We start from the raw sequence: 17,406 nt of genomic DNA, 5'->3' as shown, positions 1-17,406 counted from the left end.
CTTGCTGAAACTTGCCTAACCTCCAGTCTGGGGTTAGTTGTATTGTTTGTACACACTTCGAACCGGTCATTAACAGTAGGCACTGCAAACAAAAGTCCACACAAAGTGCTCGGGTCCCAACACAATTACAACATTACATTACAGAAATGAACATCCACAGTTGGAAGAAGAAACAGGAACTAATGAGGCAAAGAGCAAATTGAACTCAATACTGACCATTTAGAATCAACAATGGCTACTTTTCTTCCACTGCTCACCTTATCGACGTTTCAGGCGTGGTATTCCTTTAAGAAGAAAAGAATAAAGGGATTAAAGTGGACGAGAGCAGAGAGGGTTTGAGATGGACCGCAAGATTGATCTCTCTCTCGAAACAGACTTGAGTTTAAGCGGCAGGGATGAACAATTTATGGGTGTATTACTCACAGTAAATACCCTCACGTACAGAGCTCGTCATGGGTGAAGCTGGAGAGCCCAGCGTAGCTTAAACACTTGAAAAAGTCTGACAGCCTAATCTATCAATCAGATTTCACAGCGAGCTGCTGGTCCTATTAAACTTCTCTGCTTTACCGAGGCCAGAACTTCATGGCTGCCGCACAAAGAACAACAGTGGCTGGGATAAATACACAGTCCAGTCCACCTCCTTTTAGCTACACTCTTTGTCCATATTTTAGCTCCACATATGAGCACTTTGCAGTTCTTCAATAGTCAGGACTCCACAGGACCACCACAGATCAGGTACCATAGTTTTTGTACTATAAGGTGCACCGTATTATAAGGCGCACTATCAATAAACATCTATTTTCTGGTTTATTTTCATACACAAGGCACACTGGATTATAGGGCGCACTATGCAACATCATTAGGGAACAGAGGTATCACCATGTTTTCCTTATAAGTCCTTCTAATAACGATGGCAACCTGTGAAGCTAAGCTATGTTAAGTAAACAAAACTGTAATTCTTAAAAAAAAACTTTTTTTTTTAAAGTTAAACAACTTAAACTATTTTGCTACTGAAAACTATTTATTTGAGTGAATAAAGCGCTTCCGTTTATTAACAGTAAACTTAGATTACCAGACTTCCACTAAGGTTAGCCACAGTTAGCGGCTAATGTCTCTCGACAGCACTACACTGAGGATACCTGAGTGTTCCGCTAAGCCAGGGCGATATTAGCTAGTGGTTTATCCCACGTAGCTTGTTTTAACATAGTAAACACGCAGACTACAGTCCGATATACTCATCTCTGAACGGTGAAAGAGCTTACTAACTCTTAGCGGGTAATGCTAATGCTGCTTCAGCAGTGCTAGCTGGGGTTAGCAGCAGGGTACAGTTCGATAATACTCAACTTTATAAAGCTGTACTTGTACATGTATTAGTTTGTAGGAAAAAAGCTTGTATAAAACCATTTCCAATTTATTAAAACGATTTAATTGGATGACGTAAGGAATGTCTTTGTAACGCCCACATGTGTCCAGTTGGACGGGGACAGTGTGTTCTTGTCTTTTGATCAGAGCAGTGGAAATGCGGCTTTACTGCTCTTAACAACCTGAATGGTAAAATTCATACATAAGGCACATCGGATAATAAGGAGCACTAGCTTTTTTTTGGGATAATAACTAGTTGCTCAATATATTAATGGAAACTATATATTAATGATTTTTTTTACTTATAAACAAACAAAACCATTAAAATCAACAGTGCAAAAATCAGACAGAGCACATATGTGTAAACCATGTGGCCTACCATATTTTCTTCTTAAGCAGTGTGCTGCATGTAGTAATGAATACTTTTCATTTATCTTAAATCAGATTACACTAATTTAATTAAAGAAGATGTTCACTTAATTTTAAAATGTCTTGAACATCTTGTTCTGCAGAACATGTCCTTCAGGAGTTCATGTTAATCCCTAATGTAGTACAGCTTTTATTAGACATGATTATCTGATAATGGGCAGTTGTTTTAAACATGCAAAATAGCTGATCTATTTCAAGGATTCTGCATCTTCAACATTTACATCTTCAGTACATATTAAATGGTATATATTTTGTCTTTTTTCTTTGAGGTCCACTTAGGACGTTTCAAGACAGATCTTCAAGACAGATTTCACAGGAGAGCAGTTCCTAAACTTTCTTTTAGAAATAAACAGGATGATTTTGAGCTGTGTATTTGATGGTTCAAAATCTGACATTTTAAGCATTAATACAGCAGCAAACAACTTAAATTTGTGTAAAGAAAAATCACACAAAAAAAGTAAACAGGTAGCACATCAATGCCTCCTTATCTTACTCTAATGTGCTTGTCTATGTTTTGCCAATGTCTTTGGTGCAACATGTTGAAAACAGGAGGAGGGAGTATTTGAGTAATCTGGTTATATACAGCTCTGTAAAAAATAAGAGACCACTTAAAAATGATGAGTTTCTTTGATTTTACCAAATTGAAAACCTCTGAAATTTAATCAAAAGGAAGATGGATGATCACGAACCAACATACCAGGCTGAACTGCTTGAGTTTCTGCACCAGGAGTGGCATAAAATTATCCAAAAGCAGTGTAAAACTAGTGGAGAAGAACATGCCAAGATGCATGAAAACTGTGATTAAAGCAGGGTTATTCCACCAAATATTGATTTCTGAACTCTTAAAACTTTATGAATGTGAACTTTTTTTTTTTGCATTATTTGAGGTCTGAAAGCTCTGCAACAATTTCAGACATTTCTCATTTTCTGCAAATAAAGGTTCTAAATGACTATTTTTATTTGGAATTTGGGAGAAATGTTGTCTTCAGTTAGTTTCTGAATCAGTTTCTCTGATTTTGCTATTTATAGGTTTATGTTTGAGTAAAATGAACATTGTTGTTTTATTCTATAAACTAAGGACAACATTTCTCCCAAATTCCAAATAAAAATATTGTCATTTAGAGGATTTATTTGCAGAAAATGAGAAATGGCTGAAATAACAAGAAAACAAGTTCATATTCACAAAGTTTTAACAATATTTGTTGGAATAACCCTGGTTTTTAATCACAGTTTTCATACAACTTGGCATGTTCTCCACCAGTCTTACAAACTGCTTTTGGATAACTTTATGCCTTTACTCCAGGTGCAAAAATTCAAGCAGTTCAGCTTGGTTTGATGGCTTGTGATCATCCATCTTCCTCTTTATTATATTTCAGAGGTTTTTATTTTGGTAAAATCAAGGAAAAACATTGTCTCTTTTTTATCCAGAGCTGTAGATGTAAGCAGTATTGTGCAGTGTTAAAATTCTGACACTGAATCAACGTTCTTTTAAAAGTATTTAATGGTCTGAATATACACTAAAAACGCTTTTAGGTGAAAGCTGCTTCCCACAAACAATAATATTAATATTATTCACAGCATTATATTAATTAAATGTCCCTTCTGACACTGCACAGTACAAACTGTAAGAATAGAACACAACAAAGTGTATTCTATGTGAATAAAATTTAATGCAAGGCATATACACATATGCCTGTTTATATATATATATATATATATATATATATATATATATATATATATATATATATACCAGTTAATCAACATAAAAATCAACGTGCACAAATACATCGACATTTTTCAATGCACTAACAATGGATAAATAAATGTTGATTCATCAACAGTTCTGAGTATATTCAGATAATATCAAATATAAAGCACATGTTAATGCCTGGTGTAAAGATGCAGAACAATATCAGTGATACTGTATCAGTATCCAACTGTTTGGGGTCCCTATTAAATACAGTAGCCGAATATTATTACTCTATTTTCTAATCATTTTAATAGAATTTTAATTAATCACATGCTTAGCAACAGTCCATCAAACCCTATACCTATTCTGGCCCATACAGTCACTGCTATGCTATTCAGTAATCCTCAGTATGTTGAGTTGTATATGCACCTTCTGTTCTATGTGAATGCGATATCAAAACGTCTTCATTGTTATGCTGGTGACCACAGGCCTCAGTGTTATTTGCCTGAGATCTGTGCCACAGCTATTGCACTGCAGCTAGCTACTTATAGTTTTTTTTATTCATACCAAGACATGAAATCTAATAACAAATAAAGAATGCACTCAGAATACTTATATAAAACATATTACACATTAGTGCTCACTGCTACTACTAAAGGAAAGCTATCAGACTGGAAATGTTACACTATATAAAATCACAAGACATGCATATTGTCAGGGTCATCTCTTATCTACATCTTCGACTTTCTTTAACCTTATTGGCATAATTTTATGTAAGCAATAATACATGAGAGGGAGTGCTATAATGTGTAATATTACACCATAATCGAGTGTATTATTGAGATTATACCACAGTTCCGGTTTTGCTGTATTGAAACTCATTTTGAGTTAAAGAGGATGAGAAAATACAATCTGTTTGATTATAAACACTTCACGAGTTAAAATAGTTCCATTGCTGCTCTGTATGTAGCTGTGCTGTGTAGCTGGTAAGCTGGTAAGTAACTGCAAGAAACTTGTATTTTATTCCTTATTTAACATAATGTTACACATACATAATAAGATGTGTGGCAAATATATGCTAGCATTTTAGCACAGCAGTTTTCTAGTACATTACAGTATTTTTTGCACTATAAGGCGCACTTAAATTCCTTTAAGTTTTCCAAAAATCGCCAGTGTGCCTTTTAATCCACTGCACTTTATGTATGAATTTTACCAGTCAGATTGTAAGGAGCGGTAAAGGCCAAATTGCAATGTTATTCAGGAGTTTCAGTTTGTTTTTTCTAACATTAGCATTAGCCGCTAACTGGTACTGTTTCCCTATTCAGAGTAGGGGTGGGCAATATTATATCGTATACAATATATCGTGACACAGAAATATCATGATATTAAAAATCCATATCGTGATAATAGGGCTGTTCTATTTTTTGCTGCATTATATTATTTTATGCTATATTATTTATTTTGCCACATTATGATTATACTGTTATACTATTATACTATATTCCTAAAAGGAATGAATTATTTTAGTTTTCCTATATCGCCAAGTATATCAATATCGTAAAAATACCCTGAAATATTGTGATATTATTTTAGAGCCATATCGCCCACCCCTAATTCAGAGTATTGTCGGCCTGCTGCTAACCACGGCTAGCACTGCTGGAGTGTTCAGCTGCTAATGCTAATACTTTAGCCTTAGTACTAGAGAAATTTGGTAGTCTAAGCTTACTGTAAATAAACAGAACCACTTTACACACCCAAATAAATAGGAGTTTTCAGGAGAGAAATCTGTGTAGATTAACATCCAGTGCTGGTTTGAGTCTTTTTTATTACAGTTTTGTTTACTTAGCTTAGCTTTACTTAACTAAGTTAGCTACCCCCCCCCCCCCCCCCACAACACCACCCAGTGGAGACCTGCTGAATTAGAAGTTCCTTATACTGTATATTAAAATGTGCCTTTTAACCCAGTGCGCTTTATGTATAAAAATAGACCAGAACATTGTTTAATAGTGTGCCTTATAATACTATATTATAGCTTCATAGTGCAAAAAATATTTTATATTATAATAACACTGTAAAATAAAATAAACATGCTGGAATATGTTTTAAAAAGACCATAAATCACAGTTGTCATATTTTCAACTCCGTAAATCTTGGATCATTCATTCATTATTCCCTATTCATTCCTTTATTAAAGACACTGTGAAATAATAAGAACATGCTGGTATATACTTACCATAAAATTACCATATAAATACAGTTTTTCTACTATCATATACTCAATATACAGTAAAATACTGTTGAATTACAGTTGATGTTCTACAATAATGCAATAACATTAAAATATTAGCATCTCTGCACTTAGTAATTACAATTACAGTTCAGTACTTTACAATTAAGCCCACATTCCAACTATGTGAGCCCCACATGAAAAAGTTGCCATTTTTTGGTGGTGGCATGCTAGCTCATAAGAAGACGATAGGTAGATGTGTCAACAATGATTAATTAGCTTATTAAATTTCAAAGAAAGAAAGGAAGGCCAGCACCACAGGATTTGGCATTTATCACCTCCAGGATTAGAATTCCATAATTAATGTTCTGGATTTAGAATAATATTCCATCATGTAGGGCTAATTGCCATTTAACTGAACACTGTCAGTCATTCTCCAGTTTAGTGTGTGAAATTGCATTCTGAAGCCCGCCGCAAACTCAGTCATGAATAATGCTCGGAGGAGCGCTGTGGGTCATTTCGGGGGCTCTGTGCAGCTCAGTGATTTTTGTAACTCGCCAAAGGCAATGAATCAGACATCACGCATGCTTTCTGCAGCAATGTGCTGAGTGTGAATAGAGTCGGCAGGGAGAGCTTTCTCACACATCATCACAATTTCAGCTCTGGAGCTCTGGAGCAGTTCAGATCTGGGCTACACGCGTGGATAGACATAGACAGAAGAGTGGCGCTATAACAGATCAACAGAAATTACAGTAATCCAACAGATCTGTTCTCTCTGCTCAAGAAGGCACATGTGCAGGCCTGTTTACCAGTAGTTTACCAATAAACACCTGGATGATTCTGAGAGTGATTGTGAGAAGATGCTGTGGCCAGATGAGACATAAATTGAGCTCTTAATGGGGCATTTACTCAACTTGCCATGTTTGGAGGAAGAAAAATGCTGACTATGACCCAAAGAACCCAAAAAACATCGTAACCCACTGTCAAGCATGAAGTCGAAATAGGGCTGAATGATTCATTGTTTTTTAATTGAAATTGCGATTTGAATGGACGCGATTTTTCAATCGCAGGGGCTGCAGTTTGAATTAGCCAATAGCCTGCAGGTTTGTGTGGGTGTGAAGATGCAGCCTGCTTTTATAGAGATGTGTCACTATGTTGTGCCACATGTGCTGTGACTTCACCGCGTTTGTAGTCCATAGAGTGCTGGGGATTGTAGTCTTTGAGCACATAGTCACTCCCATACTCAGCGGGAATGACAGGAGGCACAGAATGAGCCGTGGCCGGCGTGACAGTGTCTTAATATTTATGTCTTATTATTTAGTTCTGTCCAATAATAAATAAAAAAAGCTGTGACACTTGAAGAGAAAGAAAATAAAGATTAGTAAATAAATGCCTGTTATCTACACACACACACTTTTAATTAACTTATTTAATTATTTATTTGTTTGTTTGTTTCTTGAAATTTAACAATAAAACGGACAACTGCATTTAATTCGAGAACCCTGGAATTATTTTTATGTGGAAAGAAGTTTATAATTATATTTGATAAATATGTTAACCATTAATACAGGTTTAGGGTTTACTGGATTAAACATAATCACAATCTAAGTCACAATTACAATATTCTGTGGAAAAATCGCAATGTAGATATTTTGCACAAATCGTGCAGCCCTATTTGGGAACATAATGTTTTGGGGGTGTTTCTCTGCTAAGGGTACAGAACTACTTCAGTTCATCAATAGGAGAATGGATGGAGCCATGTACCGTAAAAACCTGAGAGACAACATCCTCCCCCCGCCAGAACACTGACTGGGTCTTCCAGCACGACAATGACCGAAAACATACAGCCAAGGCAACAAAGTAGTTTCATGGAGTGGCTTAGCCAGTCTCCGGACCTTAATCCCATAGAAAACGTATGCAGGGAGCTGAAGCTTCGATTTACCAAGCGACGGCCTCAAAATCTTAATGATTGGAGATTATTTGCTAAGAGGAGTGGACAGAAATTCTGGTAAATGCAATATAATAAATCTTAGTGTGCTACAATTACACTGATTACTGACACAAGTGATTTTAATGATGCAATAAATTGAATTGAATGATTTAAGGGTTGAGTTTTAGTTATGTAATGTACTGATTTTCATGTTCCAATTCATCCATTCATCAATGCAAGAAATCATCTATTCATCTTAGTACTCACCATATTATTTTCTAGCTTCTTCATCCATAAAGTTCTCTATATCTTGGGGTTTGGCATAATGTAGTCATCACCAGCACAACACATCTTGTGTAATTTATTATACATTCATATCCAAAAGCGCTCCTTTGATTTCGTGCAGCCCATCTTTTCTGAATCAAAATGATTAATAACCAATGCAAAAGACACCAATATCCATAATATTAGTATTGCGGTATACAGTTAGCAATTGGGATCTAATTAAGCATCACCTGACCTGAATGACCCACTGGTCAACGCTGTGATAATTTCAAGGAACTATTTTTTTTTTGCTCCTCCTTGAGATTACATGATAATGGGAAGGTACAATGAGTAGCTTCATTTAGGTTCATTAAGATTAATTTATGCAGATCTCCTTTCTCGTACTCAGAGTTGCTTTACAAAGACTTCAAAGGCATTAACTGCACCGGAGAGGTGGAGAGAGGTTTAAAAACTGTGTACAGGAGGAGGAGAATTAAAGTATTCTGACCGCCCCGTTGTCTAGTTTGATGCTAGTGTAGGATCACCATTGATTGGATGTCTGTTTCCTGCTCTCCAGACTGACACAACCACTGATGAGTCTGTTCCATTCACCCTCTTAATAAGCCAGAGAAACCCACTAGTCTATGACATATCGTCAGCTTCCTTAAGTAATCTTTAAAAAACAGATTACAAAACAAATAAAATAAATAACAATAAAGTATTGTAAAGTGGGGAGGCAGGGGAACCGTGGGTCCGTCCAATGCGAGCCAGCTTTATTGTTATTTAATAGACTGTAATCTGTTTTTTAAAGATTACTTAAGGAAGGTGACAATATGTAATAGACTGGTGGGTTTCTCTGGCTTTATTAAGGGTGGATAGAACAGACTGGCATGAACACCCTTTGGGACCCAAGAGCTTTTAATTTAAGTGACTAGATCCCCACTAGGCCGTAGATTATGTTCATTTGAGTTTGTTTGGGTGTGGCGAAGGAAATTTGGACCAAATAAAGGTACATTTGAGGTAATTCTCTCCCATGTGTTCCAGTATGGCTTTAATATCTTTAATATTAAACGTACAATGTTACAAATCATAAAGGAAAAAAGAAAATACTTTGAATGAGAAGGAAATCAATACATCAACACCTAACAGTCTTTTGCTGATCGACATCTCACTAGGAGTGATGAGGATGAGAGAGCACTATCTCACCAATTGTGCTCTCTCAGACTCCGGCTGCTGATGGCAAGCAGCATGATGCAGGATTCAAACAGGTGATCCTTGGAACATAGTGACTGAACTTTAGTGCGCTGGATCACCCGAAGCCTTTCTTGCATCTTTTTAACTCATCATTTCTTTTGTACCAAAGCACCAAATCCCCGATGACTCTACAGATGTTTGCTTAAGTTCTGCTGAAATTATAAAATCCATAGAGGAAGTGGCATCCCTGAAGAGTTTCCTGGGTGACTTTAATGCTTGTGTTTTGCCTTGTCCTATGAGATCTGCTGTCAGAGGTAAATGACTTCAGGTTGGATTATTTAAGCTTCATCAGAGAGAGAGAGAGAGAGTCTAGCAAGATTCTTGACATTTTGACATACATACTGCCCTCACAGATGCACTGTTGTTGCCTAATGAAAATGTCATCTGTACTTCTGGGAATGTTTGGACGTACTATGAACAGGTGAATCAATATTGATGCTTTTATCTAGACACGGCAGCGCTGGTTGTTTCAACAAATGTCCTTGCAGCACAAGCAAATACTAATAATAGTGGACTTTTGATTTTGTTGGACAGATCCCTTTAAGATTTCTGAATAGATTAAGTGACCTGGTTGGTCACATTTAAAGAGACATGTAAATACCTGTCAATCGAAAAATGTGGACATCAAAATAGTTATTTTTGTAACTGTAATCATGCTGCATGTGGAAGTTCATTGTTTTTTATATGCAACAAAATGATTTTCAGATTAGGATCAATTGATTTTCTGGAGTTAATGATTACAGCACCTCTGGCTCACTGTTGGGGCTCCTTTGCCACAGAAAGCTACAGTAACTCAACCGCTAGATAGAACTCCAGAGCTGGAGCACAGCTGCAGCCACTCGCTCATTAGCCGTCTCTCCAGGCTGTAGGCTCGTCATTGCCAGTTTCTGCGATTTGTATGTGTAGAATGTATAAGACTAATGCATCTTCTGGAGGAAAGAGGAAAAAGGCTCTTGACACCACTAACTAGATAATACCACTCTCGACAGTACATCTTTCAGTCCATACAGTGAGTAGCAGAGCTAGCACACACAAGCATACAAAACAGCAAATGCTACAGATCACCTTTACCCAGCCACTTTCAAAATAATATTATGTTAAATTTGGTTGTGTTTGCGCTTTACGTTTTGTAGTTCTGGGGGATTCTCACATACTCTCTCAGGCTCTGTTCACAATGTTTTAATGGGTTTGATTCTAAAAGAAAAAGAGAAAAATGATGCATGCATGACAACACATTAGATTATTGTTGTTATTGTTAAAATAACTGGCGCCAAAAGTGCTTCTGTCTTCTGCACACTGCAATTTCCAGGCTCTGAACTACGATACCCAGAATGCACCTCACACGGTCATCACTCTCTTACAGATCACATGAAGTTGCACACGGCACTTCCTGGAAGCTCATCAACAGAATATTGACTACACCTGTTCCACTGTTCCTTCACCTCACTCACTCGTTGCAAAGTATTGTTGGTTCTCCACTTTGCAATGTGTTTATCTCTTACCTGTGTTAGCTCTCTCGTTTCGCCCTCTGATACAGTATCGCCTTGTCTGTGTATGATCCTTGGACTGTTTCTTGTTTGTGGTGTTGGCCGTGCTCATTTTGACTACCCTTTGTTTAATTATCTTATTTGCATATACGTAGTTAGTTGTTTTAAACAGAAAGATGAACTTATGCTAAGTTCATGGTTCCGTAGTTTTGTAAATTGTAATTAAAAACAATCTGAACTGCCCCAAAAAATACTGATCAGCCCATCTCTAGTCTCCATCTGATTTTTATATTAGGCATCCCTTTTTTTCACAATATGGCCAAGTCATTGCCACCAGTTTCAGAAACCATCTCAGTAAAACAACATTTTGGTTACATAAATAAATCAAGCCACCCTTGACCAAATCCTTGACCTGCAGTGGCTGTGTTGTTGAAATTTTTTTTTATCTGTGGCTCCCCCTACAGTGGAGAAGAGGAATTTGTGCTATTCTCATGCATTTCTGTACATTTGAGAGATTATTATCATTACAGAATTTAACATAGGGAGGGCATAGAATTTGTTCAATAAATATTCAATAAATATGTTTATTGAAATAACTGTAGTTTTGCAATTGTCTAAACAAAACTATAACAGAGAAGAAGAAGAGAGAGGGGGGTGAACTCAGAGTATTTGGGGTGGAGTTCGGGGCAGCTTCGCTGGAAAAGCGTGAAGCTGAATTCCCCCCCATACGCAGGTAGACAGGAAGTGACGGTTTATATAGGGAGGAGAGTGGGAGGAGTGAGGGCTTGGATCAATCTCCCAAAACTAAATTATATACATTACTCCACTTAATGTAAGCAGTTATGAAAACTTGCATGAATGCAAAAAAATAAAATACATTTTACACAAATATGATATAACAATTCTCGCAAGCATTGCCCTCCTAGCTTCTCCAGAGTTACATAGTGCAGTTAACAGCGTTCCAAGACAGAAGTAGCAACTGTAGAGAGACTATTCTTCCTGTTACAGTCAGTGCAGTGCCACAGTAATAATGAGATTGTTCAATTAAAAATGTTACAGTGCCGCTTCTACATACATACATAAATAAACAGCACACATTCATGTCATCTATCTTTTCCCCTCACATTTACCACAGTCAGCATTCAGCTGACGCTATGTTAAATACATTCCCTATGACTAATAAGAAATCAATGGTGCGTTGAACTAAAAATATTTTGGCATAAAGTCTATTACACCTTTGTTGCAAGAGGGTCAGCAAGGAAACTGCATAAAAGCCTGTGTTTATTCTTGGCACGACTCCCAGGAGCTATCACTGCTGCTGCTTTGGTGACAGTCGATCCAAATGTCCCTATACAGGCATCAGCTTACGGCTTTAGAAACCCTCTGTGACTCTGTGAAGGCTCTGTCTCTCTGCATGGCAGTTTGTAGCATAATGTTCCACCTTACAGTAATTATTGTAGATTCATGTGGGCATTTTTTCTAGGCTGTCAGCTAGAAATCCTGTATGAACAATTTACATTTATATTTATATACATCTGCCTATTTTAGTAGAGTCATTTTAAACATGGTAATTCAAATTTTAGGGCTATCAATAAATTAAAACCTTTATATCTTTAACGATTATAAGTGTTTTTTGATGTCACACTCTGTCCTGCCTCATGGAACGCTAATGCACCTTATTACTTAGCGACTTTTCAGATCCTCTCATGCAGGGGTGCCAAATACGTCGATCGTGATCAACCAGTCGATTGCACAGTACACGCAGATACTGTTCTGTTCCCATATTTTAATTGACTCACAAGATGAGTCAATTAAATTTGCTAATTTGTAGCAAATTTTAGTTCTGCAAACTGGCTAGTGTTGCCAACTCCTCAGTAAGGAAAGTAGCTATTGGCTGTCCTAAAAGTCGCTAGAAGTCGCTAAATGACGTCATCGTAATTTGCATAATACATAAATGTGAAGGATTAACGCTGTGGGAGAGAAAAAATTGAGTAAAAAACACTAAACATTAAATATGTTAGAAATGTAACAAATGAACTCTAACAAATGAACAACTTCTGTTGCTTTTTAAATAGGCAGTCACTTCTCAAAATAACTTCATTTTTACGTAAATTACATGAATCAGTTTTTTGGCATGTTGTTAAATGTTAATTTAAGAGCAGCAGTTAGCAGGAACTGTTATTCTAAGTTGTTTTTTTTTAAGTTTTCTTTAGTTTTCTTTATTTTCAAACCTATTATAGACAAATTGTTCAATGATAAGCTAGCTAGCTAGCTAGATGTTTAGCTTTTTACAAAGAGGCAGACACTGTGGACACTGCGCTGCTCGCTGAGGACAAAGTCGCCAAAAGTCTCCAATAACACCACAAAAACTCGCTAGATTTGTCTTTAGTTGCTTTTTTTTTTTTTTTACAAAAAAAGTCGCTAAGTTGGCAACACTGAAACTGACATTCAAATGAAGTCGAGGGCCTCTGCTGGGCAATTTTGGAACTTGCTGGCTGAAGAAAAATATCTAAACATGAGAAAATGTGCTACATATCTGACAGCATTGTTGGATCAACCTACTTATCTGAATCAGCCTTTTCCCACATGAAAATAATTAAGTCCAGATACCGGTCCACATTCACTGATGACCACTTGGAAACCTGCTTGAGAATTGGAATCAGCAGCTACCGTTCAGACTACGCGAACCTGGCTGACGCCATTCAGTGTAAATAATCATAATAAGGTTAGTGTGAGTTTTTTTGTGTGCCCTGTATTGCTCATAATATCATTGTGAATTTTATAAAAATGAGATCTGGTGGATTACGATGGCCTGTCCACTGGAAAAGTAGATCTCGGGCCAGCAAAGTGTGGGCACCCCTGCTCTAGTGACTAAAGAGCTAAACATCTAGCCAGCTAGCTCATCATTGAACAATTTATATACAATTATAATGTATAATAGGTTTGAAACTAAAGAAAACTTAAGAAAACTTTAAAAATAAAATAAAAACAAACAAAAAAAACTAAAGAATTTAAAAAGTAAAAGTAAAAAAATCTAAGTAACTCTGCCAAAGTGTCTCTTTTAAGGTCACTTTGCCGTTCCAAAGCCCGGATAAAGGAAGAGGGTTGAACATAGAATAGCAGTTCCTGCTAACTGCTACTCTTATTCTAACATTTAACAACACAGCAAAAAAAATGATTTCTGTAATTTAGGTAAAAATGATTTATACAAAGCATTAAAGTCATAAAGTTATTTTGAGAAGTGTCTGCCTATTTCAAAGGAAACAGAAGTTGTTCATTTGTTCAGAGTTAATTTGTAACATATTTATGGTGTTTTTTCCTCAGTTTTATCTCTCCCACAACATGATTCCTTTACAGCTTCAAAAACATGTATTATGCAAATTAGACAATGACCTTATTTAGTCACTTCTAGCAGCGTTTAGGCCAGCCAATAGCTACTTTCCTTAGTGAGGAGCTGATGACGCTAGCCACCAAAATATCCACCAGTTTAAATAGCTCCTGTGTGGACAGCTAACCTCACAAACCTCCCTGAATTAATGGTAAAGCAGTCAAAAATGGGCAGAAAATAAGTGCAAGATTCCCCAGGATGTTTTACTAAAAGGATACAGCAATTACATTGAGGGTTATGTGCACAATGTGGAAAGAAGGTAGGTACTAGCCTTTGTTTACTGTATTGAAAACACGTGTGTTAGCTATAGCTTGCTAGCTAGTTAGTTTGTAAGCTAGTTAGTGACTGTAAAAAAAAAAGCCTTGTACTTTGTCTCACTACAGTCCTCTTTACAGGCTTCACTGAACTACCCTTGTAAAAAATGTGTATAAACTATATTTTTTAAAAGTATACTTAACATGGAAAAATACATACTTTTGTAAATAAAAATATGTACCAAAAAACATACAAAATTTTCTATTTTTGAGCAACTTATGACAATTTATGACTACTTTTTAGTTGTAATTAAGCTATATTTAAACACAATATAAAAGTATTAAACTGTGCTTATGAGTGCTTTTTTCGTACAATTATGTGAACTAGTAGATTTTTAAACACCTTTTTTAATCCACTGGAAGTATATTGACAATGTGCTACTTTGCGTATTGATGCACATATTATGCACACTTTAATGCTCTTGGAAAAAAAATACACTAAAGTTCACTATAAGCAGTTTTTAATGCCACTTTAAATATTTTCTATCAACACAACAAATAATTTTAAGCATTAAACATTAAATTCTATTTAATGTGTATTTTCATAAAGTATATTAAATTAAAATTCTAATTCTTTACCTAATTTAAACATACTTTTAATCCTCTAAGGTATACTTCCTTTTCACAAGGGTATCTGTCCAGGCAAGTAACATGGGCAGGATATTAACTAGCTAGCTAAGCAGGCTAATCTAAAGAGCTATGGTTTGACAAACTTTGCCCTCCATTCATTTTGATGTTAAACCCAAAAAATAATTAGCTCAGGGTTAATCCAGTCATAGCCGGAGAACCGGTTTTAGGTAGCTTGCTGTCTCTGCTAACGTTTATCTGACTAGATTGGCTGGCTGGGTAATATTAATATGGCTAGCCTTAGCTAGCAAGCTAGCACAGTAACATACATCTTAAACTGAAATGGTGATCTCTACTGATTTTGGAAATCAATTCCCAGTGAAGTACAGGATCTTTGGGGAAACTATAGAAGGTTTGTACGAAGCCCGGGACGGGCCGTGGATAAAAAAAATAATTAAATCGAGTAAACGATTTGCAAATCGTGCTCACGATTTCTGAAATTCGAGTGAATGGGTAGAGGACGCAGTTCTTCGCTGAGCTTATTTACCTTATTTACCTTTCATCTATATTTTAATCATTTGTAGCAAAAAAATAAACACATAATTCAGAAAATATAGTTTTAACAAGTTTATAATTATTATATATTTTTTATTTGAAGCTTGTGGCATGTTTAGGACACTGTGATATGACAATATGCAGATATTCAGGAAATTTTATCAGATATAGAAACAGAATAATAGGAAACATATTGGAATAAATGATCAAATTGATTCAAATTATTATATGAAATACCCATTTAATAAATATCTTAAACATTGTGTTAATAATATTTTAGACCAGCTATTTTTTATTTTATATAGTGTTACATTTTTAAAGCAGCTCTTATATGAGCCATTCATAGACAACTGTCACACATTGCATTAATTTTGTATTATCTTTATTAACTTTTACAGTGTACATTTGGACCTAATTCTTATAGCTGTATATTTTTAAAATTATACTACGTTATATTATTTAAAAAAAAAAAAAGAAATTAAAAAACAGTTCCACATTCCATCACAACTTCGTTTTGATATGGTTCAATAACACACAGTCATCCAGTCATCAGTAAAATGTTTGTTTCCTTTATTCATGAATGGAATTGACTGTATTTGTCTATATTGTTGGTAAATAAGCTCCGCGAAGGACTGCGCGAGCGGCAGGTGTCTAACTATGAAGAGGCAGAGCTTTCAGACCTCAAATAATGCAAAGAAAACAAGTTAATATTTATAAAGTTCAGAAATCAATATTTGGTGGAATAACCCTGTTTTTTAATCACAATTTTCATGTATCTTGGCATGTTCTCCTCCACCAGTCTTACACACTGCTTTTGGATAACTTTATGCCACTTCTGGTGCAAAAAGTCAAGCAGCAGCTTGTTTGCCTTTTCACTTCACAAAGTATTGCCAACCATTCCACTGCATATTAATTAGTTCATCATTTTTCCTCTCCTAAAGCTCTCAATTAATTTTCTACTTAGCCTATTAAAATATTGTAATAAATATGTGTTAGATTCATATTGTGTTTTTTAAGCTGAAAAATGGTTCTTCTCTGTGCTCTTATAGTGATGGGCAGAAAAGTGATGCATGGATTTGCGCAATAGATCCACAGTGAAAATAAACCAGTGATAATGAGCCCCTCCCCAAACAAGCTCGGAATCACTCCTGTGTGTGAACTCATTTATTCAGGACAAGTGTTAAAAATACCTTAAATTCGTCTTGGGAGCTTGGCAGTGTGCACTTCTTCAGACTTTTGTCTACTCTTCTTTCCATTCCGCACTGCCTCAGTCAGAGTGCTAATGGTTCCTGGAAATTCATGTCCGGCTGTTTAAGTTTTCATCTGTAGTTCATTCACATTTCACATCGGAGCCGTTATTATCACAGACCTTTGTAGTTTTCTCTTCCTCTTGGAGCTTTATTAAATTTTGCCCAGGCTTTCTTTAGTTCATCTGATTCAGTGTACCATTTTTCTGTGTTCTGTTTTGGCACCTGTCCTAAAATTCATCATACCTTTTCACAGTTCTGTTTACAGACACGCAGTTAATAGAGTTTGCAGCCAAAATAATTTGCAAACCAATAATTCAGTCCTGCATGAAGGAATAATTTGTTCTGGCTGAAGAAACCTTTTCCGTTTTCCAATCCACTGTTGAATTTTGTCTAAAATGTATTTAGTAGGGGTGGGAATCGTTTACTATCTCACGATTCGATTCGATTCCGATTTTGGGGGCCACGATTCGATTCAAAATCGATTTTTGATTCAAAACGATTTGAATTATAAAAATTTCTGCTTCTGGCTTATGAATCTTATTGAAAAAAAACCCTCCATAATATACACTGGTCCTGGAGCAGGTAATGTGTTACAAAAACAATAAAATGTGCAGGAATGTGGGTCCTCAGTGACAGAGGAATCACTGGGATATCACAATGACGTTAATGAACAATAAATAAATAAT

The sequence above is a fragment of the Astyanax mexicanus genome, chromosome 22 (assembly GCF_023375975.1).
Source record: "Astyanax mexicanus isolate ESR-SI-001 chromosome 22, AstMex3_surface, whole genome shotgun sequence".
NCBI classification, from domain to species: domain Eukaryota; kingdom Metazoa; phylum Chordata; class Actinopteri; order Characiformes; family Acestrorhamphidae; genus Astyanax; species Astyanax mexicanus.
Note: the sequence above shows the minus strand (reverse complement) of the source record.